The 13,624-nt window shown below is 37.8% G+C and overlaps 1 protein-coding gene across 16 annotated transcripts in view; it reads left to right on the top strand.

Annotated features, from left to right (window-relative positions):
• Window positions 1-13,624, top strand: part of CAMK2D (calcium/calmodulin dependent protein kinase II delta) — a 335,351-nt gene that overhangs the window by 194,826 nt on the left and 126,901 nt on the right. The window lies entirely within an intron of this gene.

Genomic DNA, 13,624 nt, shown 5'->3' with positions numbered 1-13,624 from the left:
ATATAAGGATTGCCACTCCTGCTTTCTTCTGATGTCCATTAGCATGGTAAATTCTTTTCCACCCCCTCACTTTAAATCTGGAGGTGTCTTCGGGTGTAAAATGAGTTTCTTGTAGGCAACATATAGATGGTTTTTGTTTTTTTATCCATTCTGATACCCTGTGTCTTTTGATTGGGGCATTTAGCCCATTCACATTCAGGGTAAGTATTGAGAGATATGAATTTAGTGCCATTGTATTGCCTGTAAGGTGACTGTTATTGTATATTGTCTCTGTTTCTTTCTGATCTACTACTTTGAGGGTCTCTCTTTGCTTAGAGGACCCCTTTCAATATTTCCTGTAGAGCTGGTTTGGTATTTGCAAATTCTTTCAGTTTTTGTTTGTCCTGGAAGCTTTTAATCTCTCCGTCTATTTTCAATGATAGCCTAGCTGGATATAGTATTCTTGGCTGCATGTTTTTCTCATTTAGTACTCTGAATATATCATGCCAGCTCTTTCTGGCCTGCCAGGTCTCTGTGGATAAGTCTGCTGCCAATCTAATATTTTTACCATTGTACGTTACAGACTTCTTTTCCCGGGCTGCTTTCAGGATCTTTTCTTTGTCACTAAGACTTGTCAATTTTACTATTAGGTGACGGGGTGTAGACCTATTCTTATTGATTTTGAGGGGGGTTCTCTGAACCTCCTGGATTTTGATGCTTGTTCCCTTTGCCATATTGGGGAAATTCTCTCCAATAATTCTCTCCAATATACCTTCTGCTCCCCTCTCTGTTTCCTCTTCTTCTGGAATCCCAATTATTCTAATGTTGTTTCGTCTTATGGTGTCACTTATCTCTCGAATTCTCCCCTCGTGGTCCAGTAGCTGTTTGTCCCTCTTTTGCTCAGCTTCTTTATTCTCTGTCATTTGGTCTTCTATATCGCTAATTCTTTCTTCTGCCTCATTTATCCTAGCAGTGAGAGCCTCCATTTTTGATTGCACCTCATTAATAGCTTTTTTTATTTCAACTTGGTTAGATTTTAGTTCTTTTATTTCTCCAGAAAGGGCTTATATATTTCCCGAGAGGGTTGCTTTAATATCTTCCATGCCTTTTTCAAGCCCGGCTAGAACCTTGAGAATCATCATTCTGAACTCTATATCTGACATATTACCAATGTCTGTATTGATTAGGTCCCTAGCCTTTGGTATTGCCTCTTGTTCTTTTTTTTGTTGTGAATTTTTCCGCCTTGTCATTTTGTCCAGATAAGAGTTTATGAAGGAGCAAGTAAAATACTAAAAGGGTGGCAACAACCCCAGGAAAATATGCTTTAGCCAAATCAGAAGAGATCCTGAATTGTGAGGGGGGAGAAAGGGGATAAAAAGGGGTTCAGAAAGAAAGAAAAAAAAAAAACTATTAAAAAAAAGAAAGCCGATAAAGAAAAAATATAAAAAGTGGAAAAAATATATTAGATAAACTATTTAAAAAACGTTAAAAAAAGAAAACGGTAAAAGTTAAAAAAATTTAGCAGAAGAAGAGAAAAAGAAAAAAAAATTGAAAAAGAAAAAAAAATTAAATTAACTGCAAGGCTAAAAAATCATGGGGAGAAAGCCATGAGTTCCGTGCTTTGCTTTCTTCTCCTCTGGAATTCCGCCGTTCTCCTTGGTAGGTGAACTTGGTCCTGGCTGGGTTTCCCGTAGATCTTCTGGGGGAGGGGCCCGTTGTAATGATTCTCAAGCGTCTTTGCCCCAGGCGGAGTTGCACCGCCCTTACCCGGGGCCGCGCTGAGTCATCCGCTCGGGTTCGCTTTCGGGAGCTTTTGTTCCCTGAGCGCTTTCCGTAGAGTCCAGAGGACGGGAATGAAGATGGCGGCCTCCCGGTGTCCGGCCCGGAGGAGCCGAGAGCCCGGGGCCCCACTCCTCAGTGCGCCCTCAGAGAACAGCGCCAAATGACTACCGTCACCCTGGCCTACGGCTGCGCTCCGAGCTGACCGAGCCTGCGACCGGTTCACGGCAACCCTGAGCTGAGAGTCACTCCTCGGCTCTGTCTCTGCAGCCGGCTTCCCCGTTCTAATCCCGGTAAGCTCTGGACACTGAGACACCCCCGATCCTTCTGCGACCCTGCGGGACCTGAGGCCGCGCTTACCCCACCTGGGCTTCACCCCAGTTAAGCCTCTGGAGCGATGTCCCTCCGCGGAACAGACTTTTAAAAGTCCTGATTTTGCTCCGTTGCTCCGCCGCTCGCCGGGAGCCGGCCCCTCCCCCCGCGGTCTATCTTCCCGTCGCTTTGGATTCACTTCTCCGCCAGTCCTACCTTGCAGAAAGTGGTTGATTTTCTGTTTCTGGAATTGCTGTTCTTCTTCTCTTCAATCTCCCGTTGGATTTGTAGGTGTTTGCAATCTTTAGATAAGCTATTTAGCTGATCTCCAGCTACCCGAAGTAGTCTCAGCCTGCTACTTCTCCGCCATCTTGACTCCTCCTATGTGTGTGTGATTTATGTGTTTTGTGTATGTGTTGGTGTGGCTATAAATTCGCCAAGATTTTGGCAGAGAAGAATAGTCGTTTTAAAGGAATATGTTTCTTTTGTTTTGAAAAATATTTGAGAAAGAAACAGAAGTCTTATTTTTCATAAATGATATTGAATTTCATGTTTTGAATTCCAAATCAGTAACTTGACGTCAATCAGGACTTTTATTAAACCCTCAAGAAAAAAGTTTTATCATAAAATTTGTAAGAAAATTATATGTTATATGATATTGTCCATTTTTCTGCTTTGCTCTTTTAGTGTAGTGATGATGTGTTTATGAAAACTTTTTTTATATACTAGATTTACCAACTTGAATCATGAATTTTCCATTAACTTTTACTGTAACTTTTATATATCTTGCTAAAAGGAGAGTAGGGAGTCAAATATTAATAAATTTTTTTTAAAGATTTTATTTCTTTATTTGACAGACGGAGATCACAAGCAGGCAGAGAAGCCGGCAGAGAGAGAGGAGGAAGCAGGCTCCCTGCTGAGCAGAGAGCAATGTGGGGCTCAATCCCAGGACCCTGGGATCATGACCCAAGCTGAAGGCAGAGGCTTTAACCCACTGAGCCACCCAGGCACCCCTTAATTAATACTTTTTTAAAGGGAGACTTATTCTTCCTTTTAAAGAACCTAATATTTTTACCCATATCTGATATATTTATGTTTACTGGCTTGGTGCTGCCCTTGACAAGAAATTAAATCAATTTACTACTAAGTTTAGCTCTCTTCTATATCAGTTAGGTCTCTACTGATTTATTTTTCCAGTGTCGTCTTCAGTTTCTGGAATAAGAAAGTGCTCAAAAACAACTACGGGATCCTGAATTCATGTATTCATTCATGTATTCATGCAACAAATGCATTTAGTATTTATTATATAGTTGGTACAGTGCTGGTTCCTGGGGCCCATGATGAGTTTGGTTTTGTCTCTCTCTTCAAGGCATTTGAAGTTTTTTTTAGATATTCATTAAATATGCATATATTCAAAATACCATAGAGGTTATTTAGCTCTACCATATTAGTAATTTACTTCTACTCTTCTATATCTCCTCTAGTTTTTTCTCATTTCCTAGACATCTAAACATAGGAGTGATCCAAGGTCTTGGTCATTGGGTGTCTTATATTTTCAGTTTATTCTTACTAAGTATCTCATCCAGTATTATGGTTTTAAATTCCATCTGTAAACTAATGTCACCCAAATTTATAATTGCAGCACAGATCTCTGCCTGAATTCCAGACTTGGATATTCTGTTGCCTACTCACCATCTCCACTTGGATGTCTAATTGATGTTTCAAATTTAAAATTTCTGTAACTCACCTATTCATCTCCCTATAGCAAAACCTGCTCTTATCAGTTCATGACAACTCCATTATCCCAGTTGTTCAGGCCAAAAACACTGGCATAATTATTGACTCTTTTTCTTACATACTCTATCTGATTGATCAACTGTTAATTTCAAAATATATTCAGATTTTGGTAGCTTACCACCATGTCTGTAGTATCACCTTGGCCCCAAATGCTGTCCTGTCTTGCCTAGATCATCATAAAAGCATTCTGACTAGTCTCCAAGTTTCTGTCCCCACCTTTCTGCATCTACTCCCAATACAGCATCCACAGAAATAACCTATCAAAATCCAAGAGCATGGCACTCCTCTGCCCCGAGCACTCTGTTGTGTCATTGTTTATTACCTTCCTCCTGCCTACCTCAGCTCCAATCACACTGCCTTCCTCATAGCTTGAAACAAGCTAGGCATTTACTCTGCCCGTTTCTTTGGCCCTCAATGTTCTTATGCCTGAAACTTGCCTGGCTCACCTCAGGGCTTGACTCTTAAGTCACCTTCTCAAGGAGGCCTTCCCAGGTACCCATCTGTAAGTTGCCATTCTTTCTTCATCAACTATTCCCAACTCTTTCTTTGCCTTTTTTACCCCCCCAACACCTATCACTATTAATCTAGGATAAACTTAACTTCTGTGGTTAGCTATCTGTATTACCCACTAGAATGTGAGCTCCATGAATGCTGGGACTTTTTTTTTTTTTTCTTTTGTTCACTTTCTTATCCCCAGTTCCTAGAATATTCAACAAACATGTTGAATAGTAGGCATTCAACATATTTTTTTAACATAACAGTGTATGAGGAAGCTTTTGGAAAGAATACACAATTATTTTTGTAAAGAGTTTAGAGAGTTTAAAAATGAATGTTTTAGGTCTCCTTTTATTTACTTGTTACTTTGGGTACATATGGTGCCACAGTGCCAGCTATTTGAAGGTCCAGTTGCCTAATTACTCATTAATTAGCATGCTCAGAATCATAGAAGTAGATTTTTTTTTTTAATTGCCAAAACTAAAAATGGAGATTTACTTTAGCCAAGTATTTATTTTGGAGCAAAATGTGACATTATGAACACACATTTTAAGAAATGTGAAGTAGCTATGCCTGTATGGTCAAAATGGATTATAATGTTCTCAAGCATGATAATTATGATGTATTTAAATTTAAATGCTGATTTTTCTTTATTGTTATGAATGCTTAATTAGCTGATATTTACCATCTATCTTAACTTTTTCTTAGGGACATTTTGGTTACTTATTTTTAGCCAGCAAACAAAGTAGGATATTCAGATACCCTGCAAGCCTGATGCTAATGACTAATCATTTAGGCAATTGAAGTCATTTCTCTCATTCTTTCTCAAACCCACAAGGTGCCAACATTGAAACATGCAATGTATACATGGCCTAATGTATTTCTTTAGCAGTCATATTTGTCATTGGAGCCTCAGGAAAGAAAGACTCTTTTGTTTGCTTTTTAATCTCTTATTTTGGAATTTGAAAACTATTCAGCCCCTTCCAGTTATGTTGACCCAACTAGGGAATTTTCATGGGTAATACGAAATCCTTTCTACTTGCTCTTACTGGAACAAAAAAACCACTGATCTGGGTGCAGGACATGGTCAGCATTGGGTTTCTTGTCCCAGCTATTAGTGATAATATGGACATTTCCTAAGGACTTGCCTAACAGGCAGTTTTAAAACCGAGAACACCTGGGGACTGAATAGAGGTGAAATGGTAAATAGATAAGGCATAGTGCCTTAAGACTTAAGGTATTTAGACCCTTAAGATTTATGCCTGGAGTTTGGAAAAACTTTGCAAGCAATGGTTACTCATACCTTAGGGAAGGAAAAACACTTTATGTGCTCAGACTTCTGAAAGCCTTGTTTCTATAACTTTGACTTCAGTGTTAATTATTTCTCTTGTTCGCCACCTCAAAACTGGAGTTGTCTGGTTATTTAGACAATCTCTTTACTTAAAGAAAACAGAGAGGGATTAAAAAGAAACACCATATTCTTTGTTTTGAGTGTTGCAATGTAGAGTTTTAGGGACTATGATGTTGACTTGGTTTCCTCTGAGTAGAAGTATAAATGTATATGAAACAAAGTTACTGACTATGTGAATAAAACCCAAGAATAAAAAGAAAACATATTCAAAGGAAATTTGTTTAGATGTATGTTATTGAACTGCTCTTATCGACACTTTATATTATTGGAAAAACATTTGGTTTTTGCAAAGGAGTGTCTGTCATCAGAGCTAAAAATTTGTTAAGTATTATGAACCTCCCTTCCCAAACCATGACAAGCATATTTTTACATAGTTCTTTATTTATGCTGCATAGTATCTCTGTGAGGCATATAGTATTATTTAATTCTTCTTTACAGATAAGGAGATTGAAGCAAGAGAAGTTTCTTGTTTTGTCCAAGGTAACAGCATAAGTGGCTCTGCTAGGACTTAGATTTTCCTGACATGGAAGACAGTGTTCTATACTTGCAGAAGTTAAATGGTGGTATTCCAAGTAATTACATTGAATGATTTGTTTTATCTTTTCCCCCTTTAGTCCAAATGTTAATGTAGGGTTCTCAGAATTCTGTTATTTTCATTCAGTCTAATCGCTTCTCGGCCTTTTGGCTAAGATCAAGTGTATTTTCATTCAGTCTACCTTTTGCACCCTTCCCTTACTCCGTGGGTCTACTCTTACCTGCATGTCCTTAATATGGAGCTAACAGAATACCAAATTCATCCCCCTCTTACCATAACTATCACATTTTCATAAGAAAAGAGGGGGGCTTTTCTATAAACTTTTCAAAGTTACAGCCCTCAGTCAGTAGTATTGGAGATGGCTTATTTGTTGAATATAGAAATAAACTAGATTTATAGGAGTTGGCACATTTGAATTAAATCCAAATGTGCACAATCACAGCATATTTAGAAAAATGGAGACTGAGCAGAACCTCCCATCCTAGGTGGTTCTGTTGAGAGAAATGGAGCTAGAATCACTTGGTAGATAGAATCACCTAAGAGATAGATTTGAGTTTTGCTTGGAAGTGGTGACAATAGCATGTAAAGGTTGATGTATTCTTTCAGGACTCTTTATGTTGCAAAGGACAGAAGTCTAAAATAGCTTCAGCCAAAAGGTTTATTTCCTCAAATAAATGAAAAGTCTGTTGTAGATCTGGTTTCAAATGTGCTCAAAAGTGGTTGAGTTTCAGTTGACTCCATGTACTCTTTTCTAGTTTATTATTAGACACATTCTCCCATTATGGTGGCCCCCAACAGTTCTAGTCTTACATTTTTCTTATGACAATAAGTCTCCTTGCAAAGAAAACCTCCTTTTCCAGTTAACCAGAAAATTGTACCAAAATTGCATTGTATTATGCATCCCTGAACCAATTACTTGACCAAGGGAATTACGTGGTTAGTAGCCTGTGGACCTGGATGAGGATGGTGGTGAAAACAATTTACCAAAAGAAAAAGGAGTGCAGCTCTCAGAAGACAAATAATGCCAGGTAGATGAAAAACAACAGAGGTCCACTGTAGGCAGGAAAAAAGAGGCCGATGGGAGTCAAGCCAAAGGAAAAGTGTCTTTGAACAAGAGGAAACAAGGGCCAGAAGTCAGTAGTCTAGGAGAATAGGAGCAAGTCTTGCTATATGCTAGTAACATTCTCTTCATAAACACAATTACATCCACTTTAGTACTGGAGGCAATATTTAAAAGTTATCTACATAACAGGAGCTAAATACTTTTTATTTTTTAAACATAAAGGTCTATATACTTATCTTTAGTGGAAATTTAAAATCTTGCATATTTAGTTCACTCATTATCAGATAAAGTCAGATGACTGTTTCTGCTTAATGAGTCTTTCATCATGTGGTTCTCTGATTCAGAATGTCAAAAATAATAAAGATACATAAGGTAGTATAAATTTTACAAAATTAGAGAATACCTGTGAATTATTCTGCATATGTTACGTTTTATCATATACAAAGAGTATCCATATATGTATGGATGTATGTATACATCCATACATATATGTATATATTTGTATATGTACATATATATACACATGAGGCTGGGGAGGGACATTCAGTGAAGCTTAGGGGAAAAAAGTCACTTTAGAGTTTCAGCTTCAAAACTGAAATCTCTTAGGTTGATTATACAAAGACATTATCTTTTTGTTATTTTTTAATTTATTACTCAATTTCTAAGTTTCAAATCCAAGTAATACCTGCTCTTATATTATCTATAGATATTTTAATGAACAAATAAGCAAATATCTAACTTATTTTATCACCTCTTCTCACTTGAAAAAGTTATGGAAGCTATTGATTAAGGAATTGAAAACATAATGTTTAACTAACAGTTACTAAAAATAACTGCAAAGTTCCTAGTTAATGTTTGGTTAAAAGTGAGATGATGAGAAAGGACAGTAAGTCAGTATGGAAAGCACATAAACAGCAGGAGAGTGACTCAGCCTCTGGTCTCAGTATCAGCAGGTATCTGTGAATAGTGAGTGATCCCATTACTGGTTTTATTGGGTCATTAGGCAAAAATAGATAGACATGGAGTACAATTATACATAACAAACATAATAACAGTAAGCATTATGAATAATTTTTTGCCCAGCATCTATTCTGCTCTTCTTTGGTAACCACCACAATTTAACTATGGGACCACCTATTCTTCCCCATTATGTAAAGCCCCATGGATCTGTCCTAGAAAGTGTCCTGTGCTCCCTTATCTAAAGGGGAAACACATGACTTGAGCCAGACCTGTCAGGTCTCCTCCCATCCAGAATTTGAAACCTGAACCAAGTAACTGAAATATGGAAAATGGTAGGAGTAGACTCATGGTGGGGGTTGCCTAGAAGATCCCCAGTAGTTGCTATGGCCTGGTGGCAGAAAGATTTCCTAGTTCTTCACTTCTGGGCCTGCTACTTCAGGCTTATCTCTGATTCTAAGCGATCCCATGCCTGCCAATAAACTCTTTTCCATCGTGCATAAGCCCAAGTGGGTTTCCATGGCCTTCAAGGCAATGAACCATAGTTGAAGCAGAAGAAAAAGTAAGGGGAAAAAAGAGAGAAGAACAGAAAGGAAAGGGAAAGAAGAGAATAAGTAATTGAGGAAAGAGAAGAGGACCCATGCCTCAGCCTGTCTAGTCTCAAGGAACTGTCTTTCATTTTTTCCCCAGAAATAATACTTTTAAAACTCCAGCTCCACTCTTATTCTATCAGCCCGAGAGTAAGGTAAGGTGGTGACTCTTAAGTCCTGAAACTCACTTGCTTAGTTATGACCCCAGCTCTGCCAGCTACTTCCTCTGTGACTTTAAACAATTTGCTTAATCTCTTAGGGCTTCATTTTCCTCAGTTGTTTTTAAACAAAAGTAACCGTACCATATAACTTCTAGGATTTCTGTGAGAATCAAATGATTTGGTTGATGTAAAACTTATAGAGCAAGGCTTGGCTTGGAGTAAGCACTTAACAGGTGTTGCCTGTGATGATGAATATGAGCTCTGTATAGAAAGAAAAAAATTGTTTCTATTCGGTCTACCTCATTTATACCTCATTAGGTCAGTCAGTAATAATTTATTGAACACCTAGTGTGTGATATTATTGTACTAGGTGCTATGGGGAATACAAAGACAAAGGCACAGTTTCTGCCATCAAATAGCTCACAATACGATTTGATGGTTGATGGAATTAGATATAATGCAGGTCAGAAAGATGCTGTCAGAAATGTGGAAAAAGTACTTGGGGAGTTTGGAGAAGATTTTTTTCCAACAAAGAATTAAAAACATTACCTATATTTGATCTTTAAGTATGTTTAAGCTTTTGCACATAGATTAGGAGTTGTAGTCAGAGATCAGTTTGAGCAAAAGTGAGAGGTGATGTGTATTTTGTCTGAATGACAATTAAATAACCTGGTTTGGCTGAAGATATCTTTTACCCTCTTCACCTGGAGTCAAGAAGAGACCTGCCAACAAAGACTTTCCTCTCCTGTGTTTTTATCCCCATCATCAGGGGTGAAGAGGGAGGCCAGGAAAACCCCCCTCCTGTCCCCACCCCAACATCTTACAACTCACCCAGCCTTGGTGCTTTGAATCCACTTAAACTCAATTCATTATGTACTTCTTTACCCCTGCTTTTGGTAGTCACCCCAAGATACCCCAGATTCTCAGGTCACTCCACATTTCTTACATTCTGTTCCCCAGAAACTTTTGTACAGCCTTACTGTACTCTGATGCTGACAGCCTGAGATCCCAGAAGACACATTCCAGGGAGTACTGAAGGACTAGCAACTCTTGACACACATTCTGTAGATAAGGAGCTCCTTTCTGCCGACAATGGAGAGAGATTGCTGGAAATACTTGAGATATCCACACACAACTCTTACATTACATTTTATAATGCAAATACAAGAAAGAGGTTTCTCTGCATCCCTGCTAATGATTAAGCTTCATCTAAGGATGGTTTAGATTTTTCAGGTCTATAAAGGCATGGGTAGCATGTACCATCAGAGCAATGATGCCCCTGATTAAAGCATTTCAGGCATTTCATTCTATCTGCACCGTACACTGAGCCAATGGGAGGTTACTTACAATGGGAATAAAATGCACACTCAGGTGAGATGAATCTATGTGTAGGAATCGATGTTGTATAATACATGGAAAAAATTAACATGTAGTTGGTAATATGAACTATGTCTTTCTAAGTACATTTTGCTTATACCCTTGTCTTACATAAGTTTAACTGTGGCAAGTAAAACTGCAAATTTCATTTTCTCCCAAATGCTTCAATTTTAAACCATAAGTGTTGACAGTGTTGGTTTTGAGCATTTATCCTGAGGAAACCTGCTGCCTCATTTTTTAGAGGAGTTGAATTTCATAATGTATGATAATACCTATTTGTATTGAGTCCAGGTAGCACCCATAACGCTACCACAGCATATTTCTAAGTAGTATTTGAATAGGATTTCTAACTTTTTTTCTAGGAAACAATTGTTTTTGTTTTCTCCCTAGTGGATTCTATCATCACAGAGAGTGATACCAATAGAGATAAGTATTTTTGTATGTTAATTTAAGTATACCCACATGAAATATATGAAAAACAAATACATGAGGTTTTTAAAACTTAATTAAATTACATTGTTTGTACTCCATGCAAGCTGTGCATTAAAAGGTACAGATTAAAATTCACAGCCCTGGAAAATTCTTATTTAAAACCAATGGTATACCTGAACAAACTGGGTGGAGACTCAGAGAGATGCTCAAGAAATACATGAGGTTTTTAAAACTTAATTAAATTACATTGTTTGTACTCCATGCAGGCTGTGCATTAAAAGGTACAGATTAAAATTCACAGCCCTGGAAAATTCTTATTTAAAACCAATAGTATACCTGAACAAACTGGATGGAGACTCAGGGAGATGCTCAAGATCAAAATCACCATGGCAGTAATTTAAAATTAAAAGCTCTTGATGAGGGGCGCCTGGGTGGCTCAGTGGGTTAGGCCTCTGCCTTCGGCTCTGGTCGTGATCTCAGGGTCCTGGGATCGAGCCCCGCATGGGGCTCTCTGCTCAGCAGGGAGACTGCTTCCCCCTCTCTCTCTGCCTGCCTCTCTGCCTACTTGTGGTCTCTCTCTCCCTGTCAAATAAATAAATAAATAAAATTAAAAAAAAAAAAAAAAAGCTCTTGATGACAGATGAGACCTGTTTTAGCCTTCTAGGTGAGTCCCACCTTTTAAAGGCAGGATTTGATTCTGTGGAAGAGAGAAGCAATCATGGGAGGACAGACTGTCTCTGCCCCAGTAGGGAGTGCCTGTCTTCCTATTTAGTGTGTGATGGTGTTAAATAAAGCTGTGACCTTTGATTATCTCCCAAGCTTTTCTACCTCTCCCTTGGCGGAATGCCATGGATAGTGTATATTTATCAGCAAGTTGTGGTCTAAATTCAAACCTCGTCTAAAGCTCATGACAGTAAGTGTCTACTGTATATACTGTACAGACTAGTCAACTGAGAGGCACTCTGTCAATCCCTGGAGACTGGAGACCTCTTTTGGGTTTCATTAGGTCCTAGATTAGAGGATTAGAGTAGTCCCTTCTTTATTTATTTAAATAAGAGCCTAAGGTGGGGGGGAAGCCTAAAGGTAGGCTATTAGAAACAGTCTCTGTTTTCTGTTTTACATATGATTCAGTCACTCAAGTCCAAGTATTGATATATACAATTTTTATGTTATTTCTTAAAGACATATTTTTTTAATGAAAGCTCCTGTAGTAGCTTATAAGCTTGTTTCTTTAAGGTGGAAAGAGGAATATTTGAAATATATAATTTTGAGAAGTTTTAGATATAAGTTGATGATGGAAACCTTCTCTATCTCAGTCTCCTGTGGTTGTTGCATGACTATATATTTTTGTCAAAACTCATAGAACTATGCACTAAAATGTGAATTTTATTATATACAAGTTATACCTTGATAAATGCAGGTCAAAGAGATAGCTGTATGAAATGGAAGTCATGTGTCCTGAATGCTTTATTTGTTTTATGCTTTACCCTCATTCTGTTCATGGAGAGCAGATCCCACTCACACCCCAGAATGAGCCACCCTGCATATCACATGATTCTGACCTTCTAGACACAATTTATGGGTTAGGTATGGACACCTAACTGGAGCTAGGTCAACTTGGGTTTGGAACCAAGACACAGACTGAAACTGTAAGTTAATAGATTTGGGGCCAGAGTCGAACTATGTGCTCCACAAATCTGTGGAAAAGTGAGTTCTAGGGAATTCCCAAAATGCAGAATAAGCTAGTATCAAAGAAGAAATATTGAGTGGGTATGTGGAGCACTGAATAAGAGCCCTTGTATCTTCATAGGAAGAGAAATGAGCGTAATACCCTAATGATTTTCAATTTTGCAGAGGTTTGGCTGAACTTGAAATGGGTCTCTGACTTTCCTCCTCCATAAATCATTTACTTAATGTAGCCAATGTGAGTTTTGGTTCTTATGTAAAGGTCAGGAAAATTGTCCAATGACATTTGATGTTCTTCATCCCAAATTATGGGCCAATACCAAATTGTTGATAGCATCACCTTTTTTATTCCTAAAATACGTGGCTCTAGTAGGGGGAAAGAAAAATGGAATCTTACAGAAGTCTGAGCCATTTCTGTTAGCTCTGTTTTCACCTGGAAATTTCTTTCTTTCTTCCTTTCTTTTTTTTAAAATAAAGTACCATCAGAGTAAGAATTTGATGCCTTACTTGGCATTTTTCTTCCTTCCTAGAAAATTATTTAGATACAAAAATGTTAAATAGAATCATAGTGATTGATTTTAGCTCCTTCTACTCATAAAATTATCTTTTTTTGTAAAGAAATCATTTTACCTTTACTTTTAAACCCAAGTTTTGATGACTAATCGATTTTAAAAAATAAAACAAGATAAAAGAAAACTTCCAAAGATTGGAGTAGAGCTTTAAAAGTTAATTATAGCCAACTTGAATTAAGTGCTTAACAAGTGCTAGTGGCTGCACCCAGTGCCTTGAATATATTATTTAATCCTAAAAGTCTGATGAAGTAATTATTATCCTCAGTTTACAGGAAATAAGCCTTAGTGAAGTTAAGTAAACTACTCAGAGCTCCACAGTAGTAAGTTCTAACACCTAAATTTGAGCCCAAACTGACTTACTCTGACCTACTCTTGAATCTGAGCTTTTTTTTTTTTTAAGCGATCTCTGTGTCCAGTGTGGGGCTTTGAATTCACAATCCCAAGATTAGGAGTCACATGCTCCACCATGAGCTAGTTA

Source organism: Lutra lutra, chromosome 2 (genome assembly GCF_902655055.1).
Source record: "Lutra lutra chromosome 2, mLutLut1.2, whole genome shotgun sequence".
Classification (NCBI taxonomy): Eukaryota; Metazoa; Chordata; class Mammalia; order Carnivora; family Mustelidae; genus Lutra; species Lutra lutra.
Note: the sequence above shows the minus strand (reverse complement) of the source record. Positions and strands in the feature narration are given on the sequence as shown.